The 21516-nt window shown below is 37.6% G+C and overlaps 1 protein-coding gene across 1 annotated transcript in view; it reads left to right on the top strand.

The window, feature by feature from the left end:
* Nucleotides 1-21516, top strand: part of Agps (alkyldihydroxyacetonephosphate synthase) — a 426147-nt gene that overhangs the window by 45531 nt on the left and 359100 nt on the right. The window lies entirely within an intron of this gene.

Genomic DNA, 21516 nt, shown 5'->3' with positions numbered 1-21516 from the left:
GATGAACACGCTTAATCCTGTCTGACATCGTCTGTAAGGATCCTATTTTTAGAAGCAGCTATCTACTGGAGATACCTGACCTCCCCTCGACAATGAGAAATCTGGTGACCCCTAGTTCTTCCAGCAATTTAAGACCAGAATTGTGATGCGAACACCAAAGGGCGGTAACTATATGTTTTTCTTTTCTGTGTCATCCGGCTGCAAATTGCTTTTGTATGCTTATGCTTATACAATTTCGTTTTTAAACTTTAATTTGCATATGTTCATACACCTAATTTTTAACTGAATTTTAAGATTTTTTTTTTTATTGCATTTTGTTTATATTTTTGTTCCTACTTGGGGTTATTTGCAATATGTTTAATTCTGGTTGTATAGCAACCCAAACAGAAGCATCATGTTATGTTAGTAAAATTGCCTTGCGTTTACCAAATTTTTGGATCGAAAATCCATCATTGCATTTTGCCCAAATTGAGGCAAATTTCAAATTGTCTGGAATCGCTACAGAAAGTACCGAATATTGTAGCTTGATTACAAATTTGGATCAGCAAATTTTGCTTACTGTCTCTGATTTGACCAGAAATCCGGATCTAGAATGTCCCTACTTAGTGGTTAAGGATCGGCTAATTAAAACATTTGAGGTGTCCCAATCTTGCAAAATCCAAACCTTGCTTTAGGAACTATCCCTAGGTGATTCGAGAACTTCGGCGCTGCTTCGAGAAATGAAGGACCTAGCTGGTTTGAATTTTTCCAATAGTGTTTTGAGGACTATATGGCTGTCGCATATGTCGAATGTCGTTCAATGGTATCTATTTCGAACAAGGAGTTGTCAGATCTCACAGATAGAGTATTTGATGTAACAAATTTCAACTCTCTCAACTGTTCAGAAGTTGGAAATGTGGACTCTTTGCGATCACAGCTTGATGACTTAACTCGTGAAGTGAAAGCCTTAAAAATCAGTTTTCAAAATTTTTGGATAATTCAATCCTCAAGGGCCCCGGAATGAAGGCACTAAGGTAGAGCAAACTGGTGAGTGACAATCACGCCTGTGTTGGTACCGTTATAAATATGGCAGTAAGGCGAATAAGTATGTTAAACCGCGTGGTTATTTAAACTGGTAAACCCGATCTCAGATGTGGTAACCCCAGCCCTAAAGGGTATGACTTTTAGTCACCGGCTATTTGCTAGTGATCCAAAATCACATTTACAATTTTTAGTCGATAGTGGTTCCGATGTTAGCGTATTACCCAAGTCATTTAGAGGTTGTAGACCACATACATCTTACACGCTTAGTGCTACCAACGGTACCACAATGAATGAATGAATGCCAGGGTCTCTGCCACCGGACTTATCCCGTTGCCGAGATCTCTTCCAGCCCAGCTTCGTGGCAGAGTCTGGAACAAAGTGAGTGCACCTAACAGTCTGAGTGTGTAGCTAGTGTTGTGTATGATTATTCAGTGCTGCCATCTGTACTTTAAATTGTGAGTGAAGTGTAATAATTGAATATTTGTAACGTTGTAGGCCTGTTGCTCTCTGTGGCGAGACTTTTTAACGGGGAGATCGGCTCGCATTCGCGCCTTGAAGTTGGGAACCACAGAAAACCAACTTCAGCTGACCACCACTGTGGGGTTCGAACCTGGATCCTCGCATCACGAGTCCGTCACTATAACCACTCGACCACCACAGCGGCCACCCAACAGTACCACAATAAAAACGTTTGGAACAAAGTTATTGTCACTTGATCTGGAGCTTAAAAAAAATTGACTTTTTGTTTATAATTGCTGATGTGTCGAAACCTATATTAGACGCAGATTTTTTGGATCATTTTGGTTTAATCATGAACATAAAAAATTGTAAATTAATGTGATCTCGCTACATCCTTATGCAGTAGTGGTAAATTTTTGCAGATTTCTTTGCCGGTAATTAAAACCGTAGTTGGTAATTCTAAATACCATACGTTATTGCAGGAGTATGTGGATATCACTAAAGTGAAAACATGTCCTTCCACTGAGATCAAACATGATATGGTACACCATATTGAGACTGTGGGTCCCCCCGTTTACTCCAGAGCTCGCAGGTTGGACCCTATTAAATTGAATGCAGCGAAAGCTGAATTTAATTATATGTTGCAACATGGGATTTGTTGAACGTCAAAAAGTCTTTGGTCAAGTCCCTTGCACATGGTCCCTAAAGTCAATTGCGACTGGAGGTGTACAGAGAACTACAGGAAGCTCAATAGTCAAACGAAACCTGACAGATATCCCTTGCCAATTTTTCAAGATTTTTCTCAGGGTTTACACAGTGAAACTTTATTTAGTAAAATCGATATAGTGATGGCATTTAATCAAATTCCTGTATATGAACCAGGTATAAAAAAAACTTCTGTAATCACTCCATTTGGATTATATGAATTTTAATTTTTACCATTTTGGTTATGTAATGGGAGGTTTAGATTTTGTTTTTCCTTATTTAAATGATTTGTTAATTGCCAGTAATAGTGAGAATGATCATGTAATTCATTTATGAACTGTGTTTGAATGTTTACAAAATTATGGGTTAATAATTAATATTACTAAATGTGTTTTTGGAGTTTCTGAAATTTCATTTCTTGGTCACACTGTAAATGCTTATGGTTGTAAACCCTTTTCAGATAAAATTGATGCAATCGTTAATTATAATTTGCCAAAAACAGTTGAAGATTCAAGACGATTTTTGGGTTTTACTAATTTTTATCGAAGATTTTTGCCTAAAGCGGTAGAATTGCAGGCACCCCTTTTTGCCTCGTTAACTGGCGGTAAAAATTCAGATCAGATTGTTATTGACTGGTCTACTGATCTGATTGAAGCTTTTGAGCTATGTAAAGATAGCATAGTCAAAATTACGCAGCTTGCTCATCCCGAGCATGATGCAAAATTAGTTCTTTTTACAGATGCCAGTGATATCGGCGTTGCTGGTGCCTTGCATAAAATCACTGCTGATGGTCTTTTACCACTGCCATTTTTTTTAGGAAATTAAATTCTGCTCAGAAAAATTATTCTGCATATGATAAGGAATTGTTGGCTATTTATTTGTCAATTATACATTTTTCTTATATGCTAGAAGGTAGTCAATTTACGGTATTTTGTGATCATCGTCTCCTGACATATGCATTCTCCCAGAAGTTTGAAAAATGCTCTCCGAGACTCTTACATCATTTGGAGTTTATATCTCAATTTACCACAGACATTAAACGCGTCTCTGGCCTTGAGAACTCTGTCGCGGATGCTCTATCAAGGGTTGAAGAAATAGAGTATCCTGTAAATATTGATTATTCTGAATTATTTTTGCAGCAGTTGAATGACCCTGAATTGAAAAACATTTTATCAAATCCAGACATGTGCAGTTTGAGTTGAAATTAATCGAAGTGCCAAATTTAAATTTAACTTTGTATTACAATATTTCTCAGTCTCCCATTAGATTATATATTCCAAAAAAATGTAGACGTTTGATTTTTGATTCTATCCATGGTTTGGGTCATGTTGGCACACAGGCTACATTAAAGCAAATATGTGTGAAGTATGGCTATCCAAAAGGATATTGCTGCTTGGTGCAAAACTTGTGTACCATGCCAGAAAGCAAAAGTGCATAGACACACGTACTCTCCTCTATGCTTCATTGAAATGCCTAATGCCAGATTTCAAGTTATAAATCTTGATTTTATTGGCCCACTTCCAGTGTGTAATGGTTTTCGTTTTGCTATGACAGTCATCAATATGTTTACCCATTGGTTGGAAGTTATTCCTTTGCCTGATATAACGGCCAACACTATTTCACGTGCATTTCTTTTTAATTGGGTAGCGGGTTTTGGTGTTCCAGCCATATTGATTTGTTATCAAGACACGCAATTAGAATATCTCACTTTAAAGAAACTTGCGCAAACATTTGGTATCGAGATATGCAGAACGACAGCACATAATCCCAAATGTAATGGCATGATTGAGCGAACTCATAGAGTTCTGAAAGCTTCCTTTTAAGTGTGTGGAAAATAATTCATGGGTTGACGCCTTGCCACTTATTCTGCTGGGACTGCATAATGCTGTTTGCGAGGACTGACAACATACGTCGTTTGAGCTTCTTTACAACAGGCATTACGACTACCTGGAGAGTTCTTTACTGAATCTGTAAGAGAACTGGCCCAGTTTATAGCCGATTCCAAAACAGACACAGTTCCAGAGGACGGCAATCTCCCCTTCCCAGATCTAAATATTATTGGCTACATTTGTAGCCCAAAGAAAAGGGGTAATTGTATTGGGATCTACAGTTTATAGTCGATTCCAAAACAGACACAGTTCCAGAGGACGGCAATCTCCCCTTCCCAGATCTGAATATTATGAGAAACATTGGCCTGTATCATAAAATAAAAAATGATCTAACAAACGTATGAAATTAATCATCCTGGACCTGTACTTTTTTTTTAACGGTCATTCCACTCAGGCTACATTGCTTTGAGATAGAACAGTTATACTGACAGGTATAGGGCCTTTCACATCTAGGAATGTGGTTTGCCTAGGTCATTATCTTCTATGCACACCTGGGTCAATTTTTCACTGGTCCCTTTATTAAAAAAAAACCAACTATAATACCCAGCGCTGCCTGGGTTTTATTCAATGAGGCTGTTTGGATCACGTGATATCTCCTCGTGATATCCCTCTTTCTTTGAGGGACATGCAAACTGTGTCTAAGTTAACCAATATGGCAACTTCCTGCGCGACTCATGAAATAAACAAATTCAGATTTAAAGAAACATAGAAATTAGTTTTTTCCCCTTTCTTAAGGGGCGCTAGGTATTTCAATTCCCCCCATTTGAACTTCAAGTTATGCATCTGCCTGTCTCAGCTTTCAAAAATGCTTAATTAAAGCTGTGGAATTTTTTCGATGTACTTTTTGCGGGCCCAATAATTAATTTTAAAACATCCTAAATTACATGAATTTATGCAGTTGAATATCAAAAGACAATACAGACATTAATTTTCATGCTTGAGAAGATATAAATAGAAAAGTTGAAATAAATGTTATTGCATGGATATCCAACTCAAGAGTAGGTCCGGCTAATTACTTCATATTTAATCTCCTGGGCTTCATATATCTCTAAGCAAACTCATTATTTCAAAAATCGAGAATTCTATACAATTTTTAAAATCATTGATGTAACAGAAAACCCCACCAAATTTCCACATTTTTACAGTAAAATCAGTAATTTTAACACTGATTTCTATGAGTATCATCCTTTTCCTGACCCTGAAATCGAGGATGATTATGACGTCTATCCAAAAAGCCTCATTACTAAGAGTATTTAAAATGTGGCAAACTATTATTGTGCATATACATTGTTGTAACAGGATTAAAGAAGTGGCAAACCGTTGTAAAGGCATATACACGTCTGAAACGCATTGCTAGGGAACCACGGTAACCAAAGTAAATGTTCGGAGTGATTGTTGAGACTCAAAAGCCATTGGTGCCCGACAGTTTTTTGCCCATTTGGGGCATTTGCCCTGCTCTGACGAAATTTTAAATTAGCCTATCGTTCAAGTTGGGTCCCATTTGGTATATATGCAAAATTCGGTGACGATCGCTCTCAAATTGTAGATTTATATAGAGACACACACACACACAGACAGACATACACACGCACACAGAAAATCAATTTTATATATATAGACATATATAATAGCCCTTGTGCACCATATGAAGGAGCAGGAAGGCGTGAGACAAAATTCTCACCTGTGCAAGACATCATTTTGGTGCCTCTCTGGCATATAAGCAGCATGAGTAAAATTAACTGGGGGAAACTCAGATTTGCATATGCCATGAGTAATATGGTGAAAAATAACATAGGCAATTCAGTCATTGAAGCTCTTATCCTGGGCTTTATATTCACTTATTTCATAAACTTACACGTATTTATGGTATACTTGTGTACAATCTGCGTTGTGTTTCAGCTAGATGAAATGAATCAGAAATTACAATGATTTCTGAAAATTATTCCATCAAATTAGTTCGAAATTTGCATAAAATTTTTTCTTTATTATTCTAATTTTTGATTTGGAAGTTGGTGGCAGCACTTGAATGCATAACAAGCGCAACACTTACGTGAATTATCTTTTCGTTCCTTTGATACCAACTACAACAATGGTCTAGACAAAGCAATTTTAATTAATGCTGATCTGGAAACTACAGGGCTCAGCACGGGTCACCTTTTTCCCCTAAAAGTCACTTTTTTAGAAGCTGGTCACTTTTATTACGTATTTTTGAGCCGAGGTCACTTTTTCTACTTTTTTAGCGAAAAGGAAACATGACCTCCATCTCTCGCGCTTTTCTGGTAGCTATGTTTCTCTTTTCTCCTAGGAAGATTATGGGTTCAAGGTCATCAAGTAGCCTATTTTCTTCCTCTCTTCATACAGCTAAAGCAACATCCCCTATCAGAGTTGCCAGATTGGCGGTTTTCCCACCAAATTGGGCTGGTTTGAAAATTGTTCGCGGGAAATTTTTGTCTTTGGCGGGTGGAGGTTTTTCCAAAACTGTTTTCATGGCGAAAATTTTTCCTTATTTTTTTTTCTTTTTCTTTGCTTTTCCACTTCAGTCCCTCGTCATGTTTTTTTCCTGACAAGGGGGAAGGGGGTCATCTCACCCAGCAATGGAAAGTCAGAACATTCAACCACAATGCCTTTGAATCGCCTCCCTCAAAACAGTATGTACACCTCCACTATTTCCAAAAAGCTGTAGGTCAGGGTTTCCCGCCCTACCATGTGGCCAATATCACCCCTCCTCTGTGGATGATTTAATGGTCCGGGGGAGAGGGGCAACAGAAGTTATAAGCTGGGATGGGATTGCTGCTCCATGAGGCAGCAATCGGCCCCAATTGGTGCTTCTGCACCAATTGGGGGTTCTCTGAAATTTTCCTCTTCAACTTTCGCTTTCGATAACGTCATTTGAGTCATGCTGTCGTGTTAACCTCGGCGTTGCTACTGTAACTTACAGTGGTTCTCAACCTTTGTAAGTCAGCGGCCCGGTAAATCTCTTTTGTGTAACTGAAAGGTCCGGCCATACACATAACTAACGAGAAATTAATGGGGAAAATTAAACTTTGAATCACTCTCGTGGCCCGTGTGACTAGTGTCAGGGTCCGGTACTGGGCTGCGGCCCGGCGGTTGAGAAACACTATTATAAAGAACCTTTGTGTATGTTCCGTTTTTTTTGTAGAATTCATCAAGATGCCGGTTCTACCAAGGTTTCCTGCATTTGGCTGTGAACATGGTGCGTCCGTATTTCAGATTCCAAAAACCTGTGTCGTCTCCGATTGATTAAAAAACCGAATTTCGAGCTAAAAAAAATTCGGGTTTTTTAACCAATCGGAGATGATGAAGTTTCTAGAATCTTGAAATACAGATGCAATGTTTGCACCATCGAGCTGGAGGGAGTATGACATCAGCGATCTTTGCCTTGGCAGTGCTGAGAACGTCGTCAGCAACATCACTCATCGGAAGATCATGTGACTCTGTGAAAACACACACAATCCCCGTTATTTTCTTATGGCATAAATAGGAGTTTAAAACAATAAATGAAAGGAATACTTTCAGTATTAATGGAAGGTAATTTCAGCATTAATAAAATTCCAAAATTAATGAAAGTGCTAATTTTAGAATTAATGAAAGACAATTCCAGAATTAATAAAAGACAATTCCAGAATTAATAAAAGACAAATTCTAGAATTAAGGAAATCAATCAATCAATAAAGGATCATTTCAGTTTTAAAATAAATGATAGATAATTCAGCATTGATGAGAGATAATTCAACACTGATGAAAGAAAGAATTCCAGAATTAATGAAAGAAAAATTCTAGTTTAATGAAAGATAATTTCAGTTCTAAAATAAATGTAAGCGATAATTCCAGCATTAATTAAAGATAATTTCATAATTAATGAAAGATAATTCCAGCAGTAATAAAAGAAATAATAATGAATAAAGGAAATAATTACAGAATTAATAAAAGAAATAATAATGAATAAAGGAAATGATTACAGAATTAATAAAAGAAATAATAATGAATAAAAGAAATAATAATGAATAAAAGAAATAATAATGAATAAAAAATAATAATGAATAAAAAATAATAATGAATAAAAAATAATAATGAATAAAGGAAATAATTCCAGAATTAATAAAAGAAATAATAATGAATAACGGAAGTAATTCCAGAATTAATGAAAGAGATAATTCAGCATTAATTCAGAAGTAAGGAGTAGAGTCATTCTCAAAATGCTAAAGATATTGATGTCGATGCCAATCTTCTGAAAGCTGTTCACAGCTCGCATCAGAAGTGTACCAAGACAGACTTCAGCACCAAAAACTTTTGATAAGAAAGTTTCCCGACCAGATGAGAATCGAAGACAAATCAGAAGAAAGGGAATTGGAAATTAAGTTGTCATAGAAAACTATGCTGAACACTGCAGACAAAATGCTAGAAGTGGGGATAAAGATAAAAAACTTTGTAGACATAGAAAGTGGGCAAGTTCGTGTGAAAACAGTGAAAGAAAAAATATGTAGGGTTCTTGAGAAATTAGAGGAAAACAGCATCATGAGTCAACAGAAACCGGAGTCGACAAAATGTCATGAGGTTTTTTTAAATGTATGTTTATTTGTTTGAATTGTAACTTTTACCTTTTTTTTACGCCCAGCTTGGATTATGACCAATTTTTACATCCCTACGCAATTCATCACAAGATTCTAATGTTATTGTTGAATGTATTGTCAATTTGGGATATAGAAATGTCCCTCAGCGAATACATTAGAAGAAAAAAATAATGAATCCCGAACACGTGCTAGAAAAATTCAGGCTGCACCATTTTCTACAGCAAACAGTGAATATAGGACTTGAATTATTTGCTGCTCTTGCTTCTTTTAATTGTGCTGTAATGACTCAGACGACTTGAAAAAACATCTAAACAGATTATACAGATTTAGGTATCATATGTAAATAAAATTTGTACTAGGTAAAAGAAAATTTGATTGTATTTTTTGTGCTGCCATTCATAGCACATGACATGAATAAAAATCCACTAGTGTGTGGATGGAAAAAAATTCTCTCCTTCAAACATTGTTATTTTTTTGTTTTGTTTCTTTAAACGTGAAAACTTTGTTTTGAAATTTTTCCTCCTTAAATTAATTTTAAGATTAGTTGTGGAAAGCAGCACGAGCAAAGGCATTACAACTGCTGCTTATAGTTGGCGTACTGTAATTCTCTCTCTCGCATAGCTGTTGATAAATTTGTCAAGTTATTCAAAACTTTCCTGTTTAACAAAATGGTTAGTTTGATTTAATTATTTCTTATTATGTAAAAATAATCAATTTGTAAGAGTTCCATTGAAATGCAAAGTTTAGTGAAAACAGTTCATACGATTGCAGATTGTCAAAATTTGGACACTTTTTACAACTATTTAGGTCACTTTTACAAATATTTAGTTCACTATTTGGTCACTTTTTTTAAACATTTTGGTCACTATTTTCACTAGTTTTGAGGCCATGAGTCGTGCTGAGCCCTGAAACTATTTCCCATTGAACACTAAACATGCTGGTGAATGATGTAAACAGAAATGGCATATCAAGAGAATGAATAGTAGAAAAGGAATAATAGAATACTTGGAAACACAACGACAGACTGGAAATCTGTTAAAGATACTTAAAAATAAAATACACATGGACTAATCAAAAATCAGTGAAAAATAGATAATGGAAACAGATGTACTCAGATTTTTTGTGAAAAAATAATAATTGTATTATAAATATCTGATAGTTTAATCATTATCGTACAGTTTTTATTTCTATAGTTTAAGTTAAAAATAATTCAAGTTTATAGTTTTTAATTACTATATTTAAATTTCTTAGAATTTTAAATAAATATTCTGAGAATGACTTAGCAAAAGCAGTTATCTCAAAGTATAGGTAAATCAAACTGAGGTAATGATCCAGAGCGAACTCAAAAAGAAAACACTTATCATTTTAAATATGAAATGGGTAAATTCTGGTGAAAGAAGCAATATCAAATGTTCAAAAATTTTTGAAATTGAAGAGAAGAAAAGCATAATTTTTAGACTTGCATCAGCTGCACCAAAAAAAAAAAAATTACTTTATTCTAATTGGTTTTAAGTATCTCCTTTAGTGATTTTTTTAAAAATTAGGGATGACCAGGTCTACAAGCTAAATCTAAAAACATTTATTTATGAATTATTTCTAAAATCTGTAATACCATATGTTAGCCTCTCATTTGTTGATATTGTATAGAATGTAAAAATATAAATATCAAGAAGTCTCAAAATTTTTTTATGATTTAAAAATTAAAAAAAAAAGTATTTCTTCTCGAGGAAATGTTTTTTTTACCTTGTGGTGTTTGGGGGACACCCCCCTTTTTTCTGAGCTGAGATAACACTTTTTTGAAGTAAAAAGTAATCTTGTGTATGCTATCCCATATATGTATATAAAAACTGTGTATTTTATTTACTGCCAGAATTTTAAAGTGCTACGAAGCTGATAAATTCTGCTACAAAAACATTCTTCCTGTTACAAAAATACAATTTCCATTTTCCACTTCTGCAAAAGTATAAAAGTATTTTAGGAATAATCGTAGGACTGGTGTTGATCTTTATGCTAACCTCATTATACGTAAATAAATGACTTTTTATTTAAATATATAACTTATAAAACCTTTCAAAATGGATACTATTAAACATTATATTCGATAAAATCCTTTTGTAACAGCAGTAAATTATGATTGTATGAGTATGAATGAATGCATTTTTATGAATGAATGAATTAATTTTACAAATCGCTTTTTCAGTTTCTTCTGCATTCAGTGGAAGAAATCCTTAAGAAAAAAGTTTTTCCAAGTGGAAGAAACTGTCCAACTGTGCAAAAGACTAATGCAGTCATTAATTTGCATACATAATTATATTATTGAAATTAAATTTACATATTGTTACATGTTTATGTCTATAACAGGGGTGCAAGAGCTTTTCCAAAACGGTTCTCTTGCTACATGGTGGCCAAGACGCGGAATCCCTGCGCATTTACGCCAATTCTTGTTTGTGGTTCGCGGAGGTACCACTAATGCACTGCAGTGCGTCAAATACCCGGAATTTAGAAAAAAGAAGCATGTGAACATTTTGTTCACAGGACGCGCTCATTACAAGGCGAGGAAAAAGATACAGAGGGGGAAACTTCAATTTTTTCATTTCCTACCATCTACCACAATCGCGTTATCTCGTGGCCTTGGAGAGTAGTTCTCCTACTTTGAAGTACCAAATCCTGTACTGTTACTAGTATAACCCGCGGGCCATCAAAGTCCCTGAATGAATATACCGAATTTTCCGATTTCGGTAAACGTTTTTTCTCCTGCGGGTCATATAGTGAAAATAAATGTAAATTCCGCGGGTACCAATGTGCATTCAAATACAGCATATCTACAGCTTGAATTCACAATTTTTCACAAGATTGCACACGCACCTTTGCAAAGAATCGGAAAGGATATTGGTTTATTCGTTTAAATTACCGAAATTTTTCGAAGATTGTTGGGAAAGAAATGGGATCTGTAAAAACTTCCGCTAAAATATTCATCGTTTTGTCATCTAGCCACTATGCGGTCGTGTGGTTGTCGTCGGCGGTTGCAGATCGTGACAATTTCACATTGCGAACTTCGGGATTTGGTGAACAGGAGCGGTTCGAGGAAAAAAAATTTCTACCCATGCGGAATCTTTATTTTGTGCTACTGACGACTTTTTTTTTGGTCAACAAAGCTTTTTTCACCCTTTCAACTTCATTTGGCACCCCTTCCAGAGCGGTGCCCAATATGGCCGCATGTTCCGCCCCTGCGTTGGTGGGGGAGGGGCATTCTCTTAACAATAGTCAAAAGTAGAAGTTTGTACTAGGAGAATGCTCATTTTATGTAGCTTCTGTCAGATACCTATTATGTATAAATGTCCTATTTTTCCAAAACATGTTGAAATGAAATGTTTGCACCTTCTCTTGTTTTTTGTGCTGCCTCTTGTGCATTGCTGGGATAGTGCATTACTCCCTCACGTAATGCTGGGATGTTGCTAACATTGTATCACCAACAAAACTATCAATTATGTGTGATGAATGGATTGTACTACAATGCAAAGAATTACAAGAAGTGAAATCAGTTCAGAGAATACATAGTTTGATATTGGGCAGACAAATTCAAACTTTATAACCTTGAAAGCAGCCCATAATTCAAAATTTTTCCAGTTTCGGTGAAGGCTTTTTTTATTTTTAGCACATAGTAATTTAGACAGTGAAAGAGAGTTCAGTGTTAACAAAAGTCTGTTTGAACAGTGAAAAATCTGTCCATTGAATACTTTAATAAATATTTGAATAAGACACACAAAATGTTCAGGGGCATGAAAAATTTGAAAAAAAATTGTCATTGGGATGCTGTACTTCTCTGAAAGCGACTCGTGATTCGTATAGAAAATATTGTAACAGGCTTCAGGCAGAGAAAACAGCAGGGGTGGGGGGGAATTTTTAATCTATTAACATGCTATTATGTTGAGAAATACACTGCTGGCCACCGTAAATGCAACACCCTGAAGGAAGCATGCAAATAATATGAAATTTACAACATGCATTAGCGGAGGTGAGATATGCAAATGAATTTCAGCGCAGACGCACATCACGCGCGCCTGTGGTGCCATTTCAAAGCGCTATTTAAGGCTTGGAGATTTCGACGATTTGAAGTACAGCAATTCTGTTTTTCTTGTGGTTTTTTCAAAAAAACGATCAATTATGCCTCGTAGAAAACAGCGATCATCTTTTGATCAAGTATCCGAGTTCGACAGACGGATCGTTGGATGCAGGAGGGTACGACGGACCGACGTGTTCGATCGCATCCACCTCAGTGCACCACTTCACGTGATAACAGGCGTAACATTCAGTCTGTACCGCATCATCCAGTGTCTGCGCGTACCATTCAACGCCGTTTACAGCAGAGTGGTCTGTCCGCAAGACGTCCATTGCTTCGTCTACCCTTAACGCAGAACCACAGATGTCTCCGCCGCCAATGGTGCGATGAAAGAAGGATGTGGACGGCACAATGGAGTGAAATTGTCTTTACTGACGAGTCACGATTCTGTCTGCAACACCATGATGGTCGGATTCGAGTCTGGAGACACCGTGGAGAGAGGATGCTGAACAGCTGCGTCATGCACCGCCACACTGGTCCTGCACCGGGTATTATGGTATGGGGTGGTATTGGATATCACTCTCGCACTCCTCTAGTACGCATTGCCGGTACTTTAAAAAGCCAGCGCTACATCTCCGAGGTGTTGGAGCCTGTTGGCCTTCCTTACCTTCAGGGCTTGCCCACAGCCATATTTCAACAGGATAATGCGCGACCACACGTGGCACGCATTGTCCAAAGGTTCTTCGTCAATCGCCAGATTGAATTGCTTCCCTGGCCAGCTCGCTCTCCGGATCTTTCGCCGATAGAAAACATGTGGTCCATGGTTGCTCAACGATTGACCCAGATTACATCCCCAGCTGCCACACCAGATCAACTTTGGCAACGCGTGGAAGCTGCTTGGTCTGCTGTACCCCAAGAACACATCCAAAGTCTCTTTGAATCAATGCCGAGGCGTGGGGCAGCGGTGATCTCCAACAATGGCAGCTACTCTGGCTACTGATTTTGGCAGGAACCACACTTCACAGAAGTCTATAAATTTAATCATTTGATGCTTGGTCAACATGTTATCTACAAAATAAATATTGTTGGGATATCTCTTGTCTTTCTTGGTTTTGCAATTTGTGTGGCCAGCAGTGTAGTTTAAGTAAATAAGGTATTTATATTTTTCTCGTTTTTTTGCATTTTGCTTTTAAATTTAATTATTTCTTTAAATTCTGTGAGAAGCCAACTTTTTTTCATGGAAATCCTTATTATATTCTGCACACATTTTTTTTTTTTGCTATATCAGGATGAATAAGATTTTGATGTTCAAGCAGCAGAAATTCTTGCTGCCTAGATTTTCAATATGCATGGTGCTTAATTTGAAAAGAGTAATAATTTTTATTCGTCATTTCAGTAATGCATGTTTTAGTAGTGACAGATAAGATACTTCAGAAAAAATTTAAATGGACTTTGATTCGTGAAGGAAATTTATTTAGAATTATTTGTTCCAACCATTTTTGGCAAAACTTTCAGCATTTCACAGATAAATTGCATCTTATATTGCAGATATAGTTAGTTTTTTAGTTGTGCTCCATTTTCGAAATTTCTGCTCCAAAATCGATGAGGGGCTCTTGTACCCCTGCTATAAATATAACACAGCTATCTTAATGTTTTATATTTACTTAAGTTAAAAAAATATACATTTACTATATCTGGTGTATCAGCATAAACTCTAACATATATGATAAATTATTGAAGGAAAAATAGTTTCTTCCACTTGGGCATAGTTTTTCTCATGGTTTTTCCCTTTGGGAGATCTTGCCACATTTCCTAACTTTGGGCTACATGTAGATTTAGCAGGTGCATGAAGGAGGATTGCATCACTCATCCTCAAAGTGGTGTAATATTTCACAGGCTTTTGTTTTTGTTTTCTTCAGAAACCAACATCAACAGTAGTGATGCTAGGGGCAGGTGGTCTTATAAGACATTAAAGAGACACCAGCTGCTCCTTAAAGACAGACTAACTTACTACATCAGACATTTTGTTTCTATAAGAAACAGCATATCTCCAAGTGTAAATCACCATCTCTTCCTAATGGGGTTGTTGTGATTTAAATCAAAACAACTAGTAATGGGTGAGTTGGTTATGCCTCATCATGGATGGGTTTTTTTTGATTTGCTGACTTTTGATGGCTAGGGGAGGGAGGGTTTGGATTATGCTTAGTTTAGGCCCTGCCTCCTAATGCATATTGAATCAGAGACATGCTGGGGCACCCATAAGAGGGCTGGTGATTCCCCCCCCCCCCAATCAAAATTCATTTTTTTAATGTAAAAAATATTTTTTTATTTAAAATTATTCATGAAAATATGAAATATTCTTAATGGGTGTCCCAAAAAAGGAAAAGAAAACCTTTCCCTAGTTTGTAGGCACCTGAACTAATATTCTTCCTATTGAGAAGTCCCCTACCTACCCACTTTTGTGATCTCTAAATGTTTTGCGAATCCAAGTGATCTGAAAATGACTCTGAATTGCTTAATTGCTCTGGAACTGTGTCATGCATCACTCAAGTGATCCTTAATTATGGTGCTTATCACTTAAGTAATCTGGGAATTGCTCATGATTAACGTGAGTGTTGTAGAACTGCACTGGGTGTCACTTAAGGGCTCTAAATCTGTGCCACATGTCATACAAGGGATCTCTAAATGCGCTATGAATCACTTAAGTGTTCTGGAACTGTATCACGAGTCACTTAAGTGATCTGTGACTGTGCCACGTGCCTACTTGAGCGATCTGAAAATGTGCCACAGGCCGTTTAAATGCTCTGGAATTGTGCCATGGGTCACTTAAGTGATCTGTAAATGTGCTGCTTAGTTCATTTTTACAAAATTAAGTTTCAGGGGCTCAGGTCACATCAGATAACTCTCAGGGCCACATTTGGTCTGTGGTCCTGGGGTTCATTATATATGGCTTAGAACAGGGGCTCTCAAACTTTTTCCACTTGCAGCTCTCCTTTTCCCTTATCAATGCTTATCTGTGTGTGAGCTCTTTAAAGCTGTTTAACAAAGAATCTGTTAGAAAAACCTTTGTCAGGGCTACATGGCGCATAGTTTTAGAACCCCTGGTGGGTCGCAATGAATTTCTTAAATAGAAATTTTGAGTTCTTCATATAGGTGATTCATTGAGTTCTTCATTCTTCAATTATTTCAATAGCTTTGAAATAAATAGAAATTGATTATAATAACATATAAAGGTATTTTCTTCTGAAATTTTAATTTAAAAAATATTTTTTGCATAAAAAAAATGAATTTCGATTGTGGGGGGGGGGACCATGAGCCCCCTTATGGGTGGCCCCTGCATGTCTCTGATACAATATGCATTAGGAGGCAGGGGGGCAGAGCTGATGACCAAGTTTTGGTGACGGGGGCAGCAGAGTTTTGATGACTTCTGCTGACAGGGGGGTAGCAGAGTTTTGATAACTTGCTGACGGGGGGGTCAAAAATTACTAAAAATTTGCTGATATACTACCTAAATGGCCCCCTACCTTACTAGTGATGCCAGGGCCACAACTAGATACACCAGATACTTATTCAGCCTGGGCAAGGGGCAAGAACGCATTTCGGTGCCCACATGTAATGTAGAAGAAGCCGTTCAAGAGTGCATTCAGTACCCCCTTCTGTCCAGCACCTGGGCCACTATACCTGCGTGCTCCTCTCCTCCAGTTGCAGCCTTGAAAGTGATGCTTACTATAATTTATTTCTTTAAAGAGTAATTGGTTCGTCTTGCATTTTTGAAAAAAAAAATACCTATGGAAAATTTTGATACTCACTCTATCTTGACTAGGATGAACTAAGTAATTTTTTTTAAAAATCCAGCTTGAGCATTGGATACCATGGGTGGAGATACAGGGGTCAAAGATACAGCGTCAAAGGTGGAGTCCACTGATCTAATGTATAAATGTATATATGAATTGACATCATCGTGACCCTGACTTCCAAGTCTATCTCCGCCTACGACGGATACCATCAGAGCTAACAAACATATTTGGTAATGTCCTCATATATGTAGAAATGTCTTGTTATATTTAGAAATTTTCTCTTATATATATAAATTTCTCAAAAAACTGGTTAAGAGTTGGTAGAGCACTCGTCTGGCATACAAGAGACTGGGGTTAGAGTCCCTGTGGGGGAAGAGATGAATTTTCTTCCTTGTAATCAAAATCTTCAAAAATAACCAGTCTTTCGAGCAATCTTGTATTAAAAGTGAAGAGGACATTTCTGCATAAAACACTTTAATCTACATGAGTTTATTGTGATTTAACATATCTATGAGGTTAAAAAAACCTATTTGACAACATTGACAATAAGTTGGTGACTGTTTTAATACTGAGTTTGCTTCTGAGGTCAAAAACCTAACCCTGATCTCCTATCACACATATTTTGAATAAACAGCTCTATTTTGCTTAGTGAATTAAACATAGGTAATTAGTAGTTTAGATAAAATGGACCATAAAATTATATATTTTCTGTTGCAGTCTCTTTGTATGACCAAAAAAAAAATAAATAAAATAAATAAAATTTAAAAAATGAATTAGTACAGAGTAAAACTGGTTTTTAACAGAACCTGTATTAAGCGGAAACTTGTCTTCAATGGAAAAAATTGTCATCCTGTGATTTCAATGCCAAAATACACATTAAAAAACCTGGATTAAACGGAACCTGTCTAACGCGGAAACAAAGGAAAATTGTGCTCTTTAATGGAAAATTTCACGCAAACACTTTGCTTGTCGACTAATACACCAAAAGATCATACAAAGTTGTAGTGTTCTGTAGCGCGTCTCTTAGTTGAGAACCTTGACGAAACAATATGGTATAAGGCTCGAGAACATAAGAAGAAGAAAAGCCTCAGGAGACCGGAGGTTGAAAAAACAAAAGTGGACATTCGAAAATAAACAGAGAGAGAGAGAGTGTGAAAAAGCGATCGAGTAGGATCGTCGTCTCATGTTAACGTTCTTATTTCATTTTTTTTATTAATAAATTTCTGTTTATGCTTGTCATCATGAGTGCTCACTATTCAAAGAACATAAGGTCACTACATTGGCGCAGTCGGTCAGGATAGTGAGCAATAGATCGGACAATATTTAACGGAAAAACTTTCGTCGTGAGAAGGCGACGCGAAGAGAACTTTTGTCGTGAGGAGACGATACGATGAGCACTTGAAGAGTGTTGGAAGAACGAAGGAAAAGTGCGGTGAGTGTTTTTTCTTCATAAGAAAATTCGCTGGTTTTCTTTTCTTTGAGAGAATCATGGCTTTCTTAGCCAAAGGCAAAAAAGAGGACTTACAGCAAGTCGCTGCGGGAATGGGACTTGAAAATATTATGCAGATGAAAGTATTTCAACTCAAATCCGCAATAACGGAGGCAGAATGCTATGACAAAGAGTTCATAGAACAGTTTTTGAACACCATAATTGAGGAGAGAAAACGGAAAGAGATGGAAGCTAGTGAGGAGAGACGAATGGAGTTCGAACTCAGAAAAATGCAACTAGAAAATGAAAGGATTTGCATCAGCGCGGCAGGTGAATCCCCGATTAACTCAATGGCAAGGCCAAGGCTAGAGCTACAGAACATTTTGCAAAAGTTCGATCCGAAGAGCAACAAGATTAGCCTCTACCTGGTGCTGTTTGAAAGGCAAGCGAAAAGAGCCGAAATAAAAAGGGAACTTTGGGTTTCATATCTGATTGGACTATTACCTTATGATGTGGCGCAAGTCATTGCTAGAGAAAATGAAGAGACAACAGATGACTATGACCAAGTCAAATCCATTTTGCTTAAGAGATATAAGCTTACTCCCGAGAGGTTTCGACAGATGTTCACGAAGCACAGTAAACGATCGGAAGCAACGTGGTGTGATTTTGCTTATGAACTCAGAAACTTCTTCACTGAATGGATCCGAGGCCTGGAGATTACCACGATTGAAGAACTGTCTGATTTGATTATTACGGATCAGATAAAACGGAAAGTACCGTCAGAGATTCGAGATCATTTTATTGACGAGTGGTCTCAATTCAAGCGATCCGACATCCTTGCTAGTAAATTGGATGACTACGAGAACGTCAGGGCAGACATCGGCAAGAGTTCAAAGGATTTCTTTGAAGACGAAAAGTCATCGTTACAGCGACAACACTTCAGCTATGGAGAGGGACGAGAAACATCGACAAAAACAGCATATCCACCACCAAATCGGAAGTATCGTTGCGATAAAGGCTGGAACAAGACCGAAAACACGAATATCAGAAAAAGCCCAAAGGAGTGTTACATCTGTGGTTTGAATCATTTCGCTCGAGATTGTGACCACGAAAGAAAACCCGGAAGATGATGTGTTGACCGCAGAAATTCGATCGGAATTATTTGATTCGAGTGAGCCAAGTCTGGATTTGAACCCTTTACGTTATGCTGACATTTGCGTAGATGATAGAAAAATCAGAAGCTTAGTGGATTCTGGTTGTCAAATCCCAGTGATTCATTCTGACTGTATACAGGGACCAATAACTAAGAAAGGGAAAATCATCTTAGCGAGTGCATTTGGAGAAAGAATTGAAGCATCCCTTGTGAATATCAGTGCTTCGTTGGAAATAGGAAATAACGAAGATTTTTGTAAACCTGTTGAAATTCTCGCTGCAGTAACGGATAAAATTCGAGAACAATGCATTATTCCACCAAACGTACATGAACTACTTTGCGAGGCGGCAGACACAGAAGAAAGGCGATTGTCCTTCCTCACTAAAAGGGAAAAGCACAAGCCTCCTGCGACAGAGCGAAGGGAGAAGGGCGTGAGTGTGGATATTGAAGAGGACAAGATGTCATCTCTACCCGAGGACAAATACAAAAGACAGACTGAGCTGGTGGATGACCTGACTGAGCATTTCGACACCACCAAAATCTGCGAAATCAAACGCGAGAAGGTTGGAGAAACTCACCATCTCAATACAACCAAGAGCCGAAGCAAATCTGAGTGCACCCTACAAATGGAATTGGATCTAAGAAGGATCATAGCGGAAGCTCGTGATTATGACGAAATGGCATACTTGTGGACATATTGGAGAGACGTCACTGATAAACCCGTCAGGAAATATTTCTGGGAATTCGAGAAGCTCAGCAACGTAACCGCAAAGCTTAATGACTTTGAAGACACCATATCCATGTGGCGGGATAACTACGAGTATGACATACTCGAAGACGCCATATCTAAGCTGTGGAATCAGGTGAAACCGCCGCACAAGCAACTCCACGCTTATGTCCAGTGCATGCCCAGGAACTGTTATGGTAGCGACAAGATTCAAGAACACGGACCCGTTCTGGCGCATATTTTAGAGGACATGTGGGCCCATCAATGGGGAAGCATTATGGACCACATGAAGCTATTTACCGAGAAGCCATCGGTGGATGTCACTGTGGCACTAAAAGTGAAAAATATGACGGTGCCGAAAGTGAAGACAGCTGAAGAGTTTTTCACTTCGTTGAGATTGAAGCCGATGACGAAGGTCTTCTGGAAGATGTTTATATTCAACAGATCCAAAGGCAAAAAGATGGTTTGTCACGCGTTTGTCCACGAATTGTCCAATGGATTGGACTTCTGGATCAAAATGTTCGCAGACAGAATCGAGGGTGATTTCATCACTATTCAGAATGAGATGGGACACATTCAGTTTTTGATGCAGTACGTGCATCTGCCACACGTTTTCCGGGGCGGAACGAATCCTGGTTTCCGCGAGGCCACCGGGGACATCCTCGTCCTGCTGTTGATAAAGGGCTTCGACATGAAACACGAGGGTTTAATCACGTTGATGTCCGACGTGTTGCGGTCGTTTCTGAACATTGACGTGAACGTGCTGATCAATGCCAGTGCGGCGACTGGAAAAGTGCTCAAGAAACACCTCCAGACGGATTTCTTCCGAATCTCGGTGATACGCGACGTGGAGATCATCGAGGTGATAACGACCAGGGCATCTAGAGAGTTGATGCTGGACCGTTGCTGAGATACTTCGAGCCGCGCTGTTGGAATTCGTCAAAGAACAGAACAAACAAGAGAATTCAGTTTGTGTTTATAGGTAAACCCAATCTTGCGTGGGGGGTGTAGTGTTCTGTAGCGCGTCTCTTAGTTGAGAACCTTGACAAAACAATATGGTATAAGGCTCGAGAGCATAAGAAGAAGAAAAGCTTCAGGAGACCGGAGGTTGAAAAAACAAAAGTGGACATTCGAAAATAAACAGAGAGAGAGAGTGTGTGAAATAGCGAGCGAGTAGGATCGTTGTCTCATGTTAACGTTCTTATTTCATTTTTTTTTATTAATAAATTTCTGTTTATGCTTGTCATCATGAGTGCTCACTATTCAAAGAACATAAGGTCACTACAAAAGTGTTGAAGTGCTCCACCGAAATGTTTTTACGAAATCTATGCTTGCAAACATTAGTTGTACATCATCCACCCTTAGATTAGCGAAAACCGTTTCTGTACTTAATACTGTGGTTTTGATTAGCCATATAGTAAAGCAGTTCCTTTCTGAAATAGAAATAACATTTTAATTTTAACATTTTTACAGCCTGATATTCCAATCAGTGTAAGACTTACAAAATAGTATTCAAGCTGTGTACTTTCTTTGATCGCCTGAGCAGGGCCAAAATTAGAGAGAGACAAAGGGGGCAACCGCCCTATCGCAAAAATCTAGGGGGTGGCAAATTTTAGGTAGGAACAAAAATACAATTATAAAATCATTAAGTGTTACAGTGTTAGGGGCGACAAAATCATGTT

This window comes from Pholcus phalangioides, unplaced genomic scaffold (genome assembly GCF_987345545.1).
Source record: "Pholcus phalangioides strain wild (caught in Gottingen) unplaced genomic scaffold, Ppha-v1.0 ptg000020l_1, whole genome shotgun sequence".
NCBI lineage: Eukaryota > Metazoa > Arthropoda > Arachnida > Araneae > Pholcidae > Pholcus > Pholcus phalangioides.
Note: the sequence above shows the minus strand (reverse complement) of the source record. Positions and strands in the feature narration are given on the sequence as shown.